General features: G+C 46.3%; 1 pseudogene; it reads right to left on the bottom strand.

Annotated features, from left to right (window-relative positions):
- Positions 1–6,959: 6,959 nt before the first annotated feature.
- LOC129404403 (ubiquitin-associated protein 2-like) overlaps positions 6,960–9,918 on the bottom strand; it is a 65,906-nt pseudogene continuing 62,947 nt past the window's right edge.

The following is a 9,918-nucleotide window of genomic DNA, read 5'->3' as shown; positions in this document are numbered from 1 at the left end:
ATGGCCATGGGCCTTTTTGGAAAGTTGAATATCTTTCGATCTGAACCTGGAGAGATAGTTCAGTGGGTAAAATGCTTGTCTTGCATGTAACCAAACTGTGTTTGCGCTCCACCACTTCATACATCCCCCAACCCCCTCTAAGAGTAATCCTTGACCACAGAATCAGTAGTAAGCCTTGAGCATGGCTAAACTTGGCCCAAAAACCAAAATGAAAAAAAGGAAAAGAAAAGTCAAAGGAAGGAAGGAAGGAAGGAAGGAAGGAAGGAAGGAAGGAAGGAAGGAAGGAAGGAAGGAAGGAAGGAAGGAAGGAAGGAAGGAAGGAAGGAAGGAAGGAAGGAGGGAGGGAATGACATAGAATATAAAAAGAATATCCTTCAAGCTGGATTTGGCTGATCTTTGAATTTTCGTTCAAGTTGTGTGCTTAGTCACAATATTATGAAAGTGATGCTATGTTTATAGTCCTTCATATTGAGTTGCATGACATTTGCAACTCTCATATATGTAAGGTGAGTTTTGCCATCCCATTTAGAGTGCTGTCTGTAATAATTTTTCATTATAAGTGTTTTATGTGAAGGGTTGGATAGATTGCTTAATATCTGAGTGCACACTTTGTGTATGGGACACCTAGGTTTTATCCCCAGCCTCACATGGCCCCTGAATACTACTGGGAGGGACACCTGAGCACAGAGTTGGGAGTACACCCAAGCACTAACAGCTGTGGCCCCAAAACCAGGAAAAAATTTAATTAAAAAATTAAAAGTCACTTAGTTCCCTTTCTTATTAATAAGTCACTATCACTGTCACTGTCATCCCGTTGCTCATCGAATTGTTCAAGCAGGCACCAGTAACGTCTCTCATTGAGAGACTTATTGTTACTGTTTTTGGCATATCCAATACACACACACATAGCTTGCCGGGCTCTCTGAGAGGGGCGGAGGAATCGAAGACAGGTCGGCTGCATGAAAGGCGAACGCCCAACCATTGTGCTAATAAGTCACATTAATAGATTAAATTTTTCATTATTAATTCTACATGTGTTAGCTGGTTTCTAAATCCAATGAATCCTTTACTAATTGAGGCTAATTCCAAATTGCCAATGACAGGACTATTACTGTAGAAACTTGTTTCTACAAATAATATTTCTTTTGTTCCTCCAAAAGATATTAGTATAAAGATGACACACTAGTATGGAAAGAATTCTGTACTAACCTGATACTGCCCAAAACAATTGAGTTTGTGTAAAATGACCATAGGCAACACTTGGAAGGTTTTGTTCTTGAGACCAGTGAAGGACTTAGCACTCAAAGCATGGTACCATTACCACCACAATTATTTTTTTTATCTAAAACTAGCTAGCAGGTATTGACTCATTTAATATTAACAACATCTTTATTAAATTGAATTCTCCAGGAAACACACCATGAAATAAAGAAATGCCTGCAGTAAGTTCACTGAGGAATGGATATCTTTGGGGCTAACATCTATGAGGGATTAGGGGCAAGGATGGAGAGTGGGATGAGTTGAGCTGTGGTCAAATTGGACAAAATGCCTTGGCTTAATCTATGGGTCACTGATTCCAGGAAGCATCTTCAGAATTGCCAGGTTTGGGGCATGAGAGTGGAGTTTTTAAGTGTCCACTTTGACCCTTTGTTATGTAGCTAGCCCAGGAAAGGGACACAAGCTTGGGCTCTGCAGATATATTTGCCACAGGGCAAGTCCCAAGATAATAATCAATTGCAGTCTATCAGCTTCCAGGCCTCCTGGCAGCTGTGTGTGTAGTATTGGGCATGGGGTGGGAGGTGGGGGTGGAGTGGGAGAGAGACTCCAGGGTGGTGAGTAGCTCTGGAGGAAGAGTCTGCTCCATACACTATTTTATTCACTATTGCACTTCTTTTGGATCAGTATCATCACTAGCTCTGACATGATAAATAAGGAAACTGAGGTTCAGTGAGTTTCACAGTCTGTGAAAGAATCTAACTTTCAATCCAGACCTTCTAGTGCCATAATCAGTGCTCAGAACCAGGAGGCTACACTGCTTCTCTTGGGGATGGGGCCCAATAAATATTTGATGAATCATGAGTGAGCTAATGAGTGAAGACAAGAACTTTCTGCATCATAACATCAATTAAAGTCACTTCCTATAGCTAGCACTGCTGATTGTAAGTCTCTCTTTAAACTGTCTCAGAGACACAAAAGGAAAACTTTGGAATATCATCAATGATTTGAGGGTTTTTGAACAGAGTGGAGGATGACCAGTCATGTTTGAAATTGTGGAATCTAAACCCAAGACAATAATTGCCTTCTCCATCTATTATTTCTTGTGAGAAATTTACTGAATTTAGGCTTAGCTTATTTTTTTTCTCTTCTTCTCTGATTACTTAAAAGTGAATGTTCACCCCTCCGTTGTGTTTTTTTTAAATGTAGGAAAGTGCTATTTATTCAACCATTGATTAAGCTGATTGAATTGGGCATGAACTCCACATTGCATTTTTTTATTATGAATGTTAATTTTTAATTATTATTACTATTTTTTAATCACTGTGAAATACTTACCTGTTTGAGTTTTAGTCATACCATGATTGATCACCCAACCGTCCACGTCCACCAGTGCACATCTTCCACCCCCAAGGTCCCCAGTATCCACCTCCATCCCACCCATTCCCCTGCCTCTATGGTAGACAATCTCCCCCATACTTGTTATGAATAGCACAAGATGTCATGCAGCCGCAAGAGTGGCTGCATGCTCCAGGGATTCTAAAATTTTAGATAATTAGTGTCTGGAGAAATCTCTGCAAAAAGCAGCTAGGTTCAGAGATTCTTTTTGTGTGTCTCTGGATCATGGCCATTAAGGAGCTTAAGGAGCAGCTGGAGGCAGTTTGTGAGCGTGACCTCCAGGGTCCCATGGACACAGGGGGAGAGAGGGACTGGCACATCTCCTACCCCTTGAGGCCTCGAGTTTTGCTGTCACTGAATCCGCATACCTGTACATCTATTGGGTTCCGGAAGTTGGAGGCTTCCGGGGTTTTTAGGAGGCAGGTGGAGGGACGATGCCTGCCCCCATCTGAGGCACCCCAGTGAAGTCGGCCTGGCTTTAATTCCAGAGGCATCTCTGCAGCGAGCTACTTGTTCGAGATTCTTTTGTGTGTCTCTGGATCATAGTCGTTTAGGAACTTAAGGAGCAGCTGGAGGCAGTTTGTGGGCATGACGTCCAGGGTCCCACGGGAACAGGGGAATGAGAAGGACAGGCCCATACCCTGTCCCTTGAGCACTGGAGTTTGCCGTCACTGAACTCACATACCTGCACCTCTCATTGGGTTCTGGAAGTTGGCGGTCGCCAGATTTTTTATTTTTATTTATTTATTTATTTATTTTTAAACTTTTTATTAAATCACCATGTGGAAAGTTACAGAGTTCTCAGGTTTATATGTCAGTTATACAATATTCAAACACCCATCCCTTCACCAGTGCCCATATTCCACCACCAGAAACCCCAGTATACCCCCCGCCCCCACCCCCTACCCCCTACCGTATAACTAATGAATTTCACTTCATTTTTTCTTTACCTTGATTACATTCCATAATTCAACACAAAACTCACTATAGTTGTTGGAGTTTCCAAGCAAGAGAGACAGACCTACTACATTTGATAATTAGTTTTTCATTGCTGGAAATGAAGGGATATGTAGCCCCACTGCTACAAGTACATAACTCTCTCTCTCTCTCTCTTTTTTTTTTTCCTTTTTCCTTTTCCCTTTTTTTTTCTTTTTCCCCCTCATCCCCCTTCCTGCGCCTCATAGTATGGTGTACGCCACGCCGCGTCGGCCAGCGTGGGGCTTTTGCTTAGTTCACAGTCCAGAGGTGGCTGCTACATTAAAAACCTTCAATATTTCAACAAAAACTTACTGTTATTATTTGGAGTTTCCCCCCCACGTCAGACCTGTTCAAATGGTCGCCAGATTTTTTAAAAGGTAGCTTGAAGGAGGACGCCTAACCCTCATCTGAGGCACCCTGGTGAAGTCGTTCTGGCCTAAAGTCTGGAGGTATTTCTGCAGCGAGCTGCTGGGTTCAGAGATTCTTTTGTGTGTCTCTCTGGATCATGGCTCATGTTTCCATCTTTTGCAGAGAAATAAACTATTGGCACATGCCCTGCAGGGCACACACGCTTGCCCACAACGCATTATGCCTCAGGCTCTAACTGAGGCTTTTGATCTCTTTCGATTTTTACGGGTCTCAGGCCAATGAGCTTGTACAGCTGAGCTGGAGGTGGTTTGTGGGTGTGGCTTCCACATGCCTAACTTTTGGCCGTTTAATTTCTTGGTAAACTTGGCCCCAAGTTATTGGGGTCCGGCCAAAGGCACAGAAGCAATCTTGCTGGGTATCAGTATGTCTGAAGGCACCATCAGGTTGCTGATGCACTTGCCCCGCAGGTACAGGTTGATCTACTTGTGGTACCATACCCCCTTCCCTTTTGCTTTAAATGCCACAAAAGCCACAGGAAACATGTATTCTCTCTCCTACTCCAAGCTTGCGTCTCAGAAATTCCTTATGTTGATCAGAAGGACACCCTTCCATTTATACTGGAAATAATATAGATTTCATTATTTCCCCAATCAATTCATGAGATTCCAAATTCTAATTTTTCTTCTAAATCTGGATTGATTCAGTGTTTCTTTTCTTTTTTTTTTATTTATTTTTTATTTTATTGAATCACCATGAGATAGTTACAAGCATTCATGTTTGGGTTACATTCTCACAATGATCAAACACCCATCCTTCCACCAGTGCACATTCCCCGCCACCGATATCCCAGGTATACCCTCCCCTTCTCACCCTCCCCTGTCGACTGGTCCAGCCTTTCTGGAAAACAATATGGACAGTCCTTCAAAAACTAGAAATTGAACTTCTATATGACCTCACAATACCACTTCTGGGAATATATCCCAAGGATGCAAAAAAGCACAGTGTTCCCTTTCAAGTATCCCACTATTATCCTAATCAGGTTCTCCTAATATGAGCTACTTCTATGTCTTCCTCATTTTCCTTCCTAGCTCCAATATTTGTGAAACATACATCAGTGATACTTAAATTTAGTGAGTATTAGAATCAGGAAAGGATTCTTAAAATTGACATTTCTGATCCCCTCCCCAAATTTAAGATTCAAATTCAGCAGGTTGTGGGGAGGGCTAGGAAATTTCCATTTCCATGTTCCTCCATGTAGTTAGTTCAGGGGCCACACTCCAAGAGGCCTTCGATATCTCATTACTGCTCAATCACAGCAGTTTAAAATGATAACATATTTACTCTCAGATAACAGCTAGTCTACTTTACATATATAAGTTTTTAATATTGAAACTAATAATATTTTATTATTAGCATAATAATATCAACATGAAATATATGTCTCTAAATTGAAATATAGCGCAAAGTAAGTCATGTGTAAGAGAATTCTGGAGCTGTTAGTATAGTCACTGTCACTGTCACTGTCATCCCGTTGCTCATCAACTTGCTCGAGCAGGCACCAGTAACGTCTCCATTGTGAGACGTGTTGTTATTGTTTTTGGCATATTGAATACATCACAGGTATCCTGATAGGCTCTGCCTTTCGGGAGAGATACTCTCAGTAGCTTGCCGGGCTCTCCAAGAGGGGAGGAGGAATCGAATCCAGGTCAGTCACGTGCAAGGCGAACGCCCTACCTGCTGCGCTATCGCTCCAGCCCTGGTAGTATAGTAGAGAGTATAATAGAACCTCGCATTCTCCTGATCCCTGTTTGATTTCCAGCACTTCATATTGTACCCAAGCACTTCCAGGAGGGATCCCTGTGCATAGATACAAGAACAAGCCTCAAGTACTGCTGGCTATGGCCCCCAAACACACAAAAATTAGGTGCAGGAAATTCTTAACATCTGGAATCAGCTTTTCACATACTGTGAAAAGTTGCCTCCCCACTCTACAAACACATACATGAATTTTCTATTACTGTAACAAATGATCACAAACTTGCATGTTAAATCCTTAGTATATTAATTAAAGTCATGAAGGGCAGAAGTAAAAGTAGGTTTTCCTGAGTTGAAATGAAAGTGATGGCAGACTGTTGGTATGGTGTTCTTTCATTGTTTTTTTCCCCCCTCAAAACCTTATTAGGTGGAGTTTGGGCAAGTGACAAAACTGAAAAAGTTGCCCGACTGCTTTAGGACAGTGGAATGGAGGAAACTTGGAGATGTCCCCTCACTGAGTGAAAACAGAGTTTTGATTGTTGTAAACAAGCTAGACTGGCTGGACCTCACTGAGGACAAGTTCAGATTACTTTTAAAACAGTCAGCCAGGAGAAAGCAAGTGTCTAGGGACATGACCTGATGAGGAAGCACCTGCTGTCTATGAAGACACTCAGGCACTGGTTTTGTTGCAGCAGAGATCTCTGCTGCTTCCAGACCAAGATTTGGTGGGAGAGAAATCAAATTGACAAAAGGACCAGTTTCTCCAAAAGAGAGGGAGAAAGGAATTCACAGGGAAAAAAGCACAAATAATGGTTACTACGAAGGTGAGTAAGTGGTGATACTTCATCGATACCTTCAGCCCTTCGTCCCCCACCCACCTTGACCAGTCCTTCCAGACTCTTCCCCTGGCAGCCTGTAGGCACGGGGCTCTATGAAGGCCAAAAGCGGGAGTGAAGTGGCTAATTTTGCTAAAGCTCAAGGTATCGGAGTGGGGACAGCAGACACCAGAGTAATGACTGCACCCCCACACTTCACGAGACCTCGGTCACATTAACAATCATAGATCTCAGTACATTGCATACATACAAGAGCGAGTCTGGGAGGCAGGCTCCCCACAGAGGCTGGGCTGACACAGTCACAGGTCTCAGGAATTCTAGCGTGTGGCAGGGAAGAGCTGGGCTCCGAGAAAAGGGCTCCTAGCCTACCCCACTCTTCGGGTTCAGTTTGTCCAGTGTGGATAGTGGCTACTCTGGCTGCAGGAAGTTGGGCTGGCTGTGCTGAGGGACACCGCTCTGGGCATCCTGTGGCAGGGGATGGTATAACAGCTGGTCGTGGGGCTGCTGGTGTGCAGGCAGGATGCAGAGTGGCATAGCCAGGGTCTGTGCCAAGAGCCAGAGGCAGCGGGGAGCCCAAAGCTCAGGCTAGGCTGAATGGTGGAGGGTTCCTGCATGAAATCCGTATTTGTCAAAAGTCTGAGTCTTACTGTAGACAGAGCCAGCCACAGCTGGCAGGCCAGGGGTGTTTGTAGACACAGATCCACCTTTGTCTGACCCAGAGCCTATGGACTTATTCTGTGACTGGGAGGAGACTCCATAGGTGCCCTTGGCATAGGCTCTGGCTGCTGTCACCTGGGTCAGGTCATCAACAGCCTGTGTCATAGCTGTGCTGACCATATCCACAGGCTTGCTGAAATGGGGTGGCAGCAGTGCTGAGGTTCACACTAGACTTCACATGGGCTTCACACGGCGTCACAGGCTTCACAGGTTCACATGGACAGACATGGTAGGCCCGTATTGGAAGGTGATGGGCACACCACTGTAGTAGGGGAGGGCAGGGTAGCTGTGGCCAGGGGGGCATTTCAGGGTTACTGGGCTAGGTGGTGCCTCTGGGAGGGGCTCTGATGTGACTGAGCCAGGGGGGCGCAGGGGACACAGAATCACCTTTGCCAAACTTGGCGACGACACCTGAATAGGGGGCATTAGCAAGGCTCCCATGCTGGCTGGCAGGGATGCAGCCTGGAAAAGGATTTCATATAGTGAAACACTGGCAGCGGGCCTGTAGCATCTGGAGCTCGTCACAGCTCATAGATGGAGTCGGCAGGAAGCAGCCCTCCAGGGCCCACACGAGGTATTGGTTATGCAGCAGCCGGGGCACCCCCTGGGGCAGGTTGGGGTATGCTTTTCCTGAGGTCACCAAGGGTTCATCCCTGGCACTGCTGGTAGGGGCAATGCCCTAGGGGAAGGCCCCGAGGTAGGTAGGTGCTGTTGGTTATGTTGATGCTGCTGTGCAAGTTGAGCCCTGTGGAGGTGGCAGCTGTGGAGAAAGTGGCAGCCAGCTACAGGCAAGAGGCAGTCTCATGCTGAAAGTGTGTGTGTGTGTGTGTGTGTGTGTGTGTGTGTGTGTGTGTGTGTGCTGTGTTGGACCAAAGGCTGCTAACCTGGGAGAGGGGGCTGCTAGATAGGTAACCTAGCTGCAACAGAAAGGCAAAGTTGCCATGGGCGGGGGGCTGCAGAGGGCAGAGGAGAGCTGTGGGTGCTGGGCAGGAGACCCACACAGGCTCTGCAAGCAACCTTGAAGGCTGGAACAGATGAAACTGTGTCTAGTGTTGGCTGACTTGGACAACCGACATGCCCACTTGTGACGGACCCCAGGGCAGCCTCAGCTGGACTCACAGCACTTTGACCTGGGACCCTGCTGGGCACAGGGCTCAGGCTGTAGTAGAAGAGGCATTTAGGGGCTGCCCACCCACTGGGCAGGGCGATGATGGAGGTCATGCAGGTGGAGCTCTGCTCTGCACTGGGTGTTGGCATAGGGGTGTTCAAAGAATCATTTCAAGGCTTTGAATACAAGATGATGGGAATCCAGCTACTGTACTCACTACTTGTATCTGATCCAAATTCAGCGAGAGAGGTTTCTGATCCAAATTCTAGGGCACCCATCTGCATTTAACCCAGTGACATCTGCTGAACCAGGCATTGTCCACCACAGAAATCCTCTTCCAGGTGGGAGACAGCCTCTGCCTAAGGAGCTTGAGGGACACAGCGTGTCTCCCACGGCCATGCCACAGAGCTGCAGGAGTCTGTTCACGGTGGAGGGCCTGTTGGGGATGGGAGGTGTCAGCCTGGGATGGGCAGGACTCCAGCCTAGGAGGAGAACTAGTGATGGCTGAAGTCTGGTGCTGTAGCCACCGACTCAGCTGTCCGAGAACTGGGGTGGCTCAGGCTGAGACTTGCAGTCAAAATGATTCAAAATGAAGACTGGCTGATGCCCTGAGGTCCTACGAAGAAGTGGTTGTGCAGGGGCTTGAGCTGTTCTGTGGTGAATTTGCGGGAGTGGGGGTGGAGATGGGGGTAAAATGGCCCAAACCCAACTGGTCCAGAATCTGAAAGTTGGTGATTTTGATCATTTCTGAAGGCATGAGGCCTCCAAATTCTGGACCAAGGATAGACGACAGATTCTGAAGAGAATTGGAGCTGACAGGGATGGAGCTGCCAGTTCCTGATGCCACTTGATTGCTGTGCTGGGGATTTGTGAAGACAAGGGCTTGGCTAAAGACTTTTGTTGGGATGTTTTAAAGGAGTTGACCTCGAAAGCTTGACTATGAGGAATGGGCTTCTGGAGCAAGGTTTTGCCCATGTGTGACGTGAGCCTCTACTGGAATAGACAAGGCAGTGAAGACCTTGTTTCAGAAAGATTTTCAGTGCCATGCTCAAGGCCCTTCTCCACACATTCGGACGAGCCTCGTGTATGAAGGTACCAGCAGAGGAACCCAGGTATGTGTGGGCTGAGACCTCCAAGCCTGCTTGGATCAGGACTGGGCCTCTTCCACCCAGATTTCCCATTTTCCAGTAGTCCCTGGGTGTGACTGCCCCTGGCACAGTGTTATCCCACCCACGACCAACATCCAGAGACTTAAAACCAAGCTCCCAAACATCTTATAGCCTAGTTCTCCCTTTGGGAGAACCTGGCAAGCTACCAAGAATTTCCTGCCCACATGGGAGAGCCTCACAAACTCCCCATTGTGTATTCATATGCCAAAACCAGTAACAATGCTGGGTCTCATTCCCCTGACCCTGAAAGAGCCTCCAATGCAGCATCATTGGCAAGGACATGTAAAGAGAGGCTTCTAAAATCTCAGGGCTAGGACGAATAGAGACGTTACTGAGACTGCTTGAGAAATTTGACAATCAACGGGATGATGGT

The sequence above is a fragment of the Sorex araneus genome, chromosome 4 (genome assembly GCF_027595985.1).
Source record: "Sorex araneus isolate mSorAra2 chromosome 4, mSorAra2.pri, whole genome shotgun sequence".
Classification (NCBI taxonomy): domain Eukaryota; kingdom Metazoa; phylum Chordata; class Mammalia; order Eulipotyphla; family Soricidae; genus Sorex; species Sorex araneus.
This window is presented reverse-complemented; position numbering and strand designations above follow the sequence as displayed.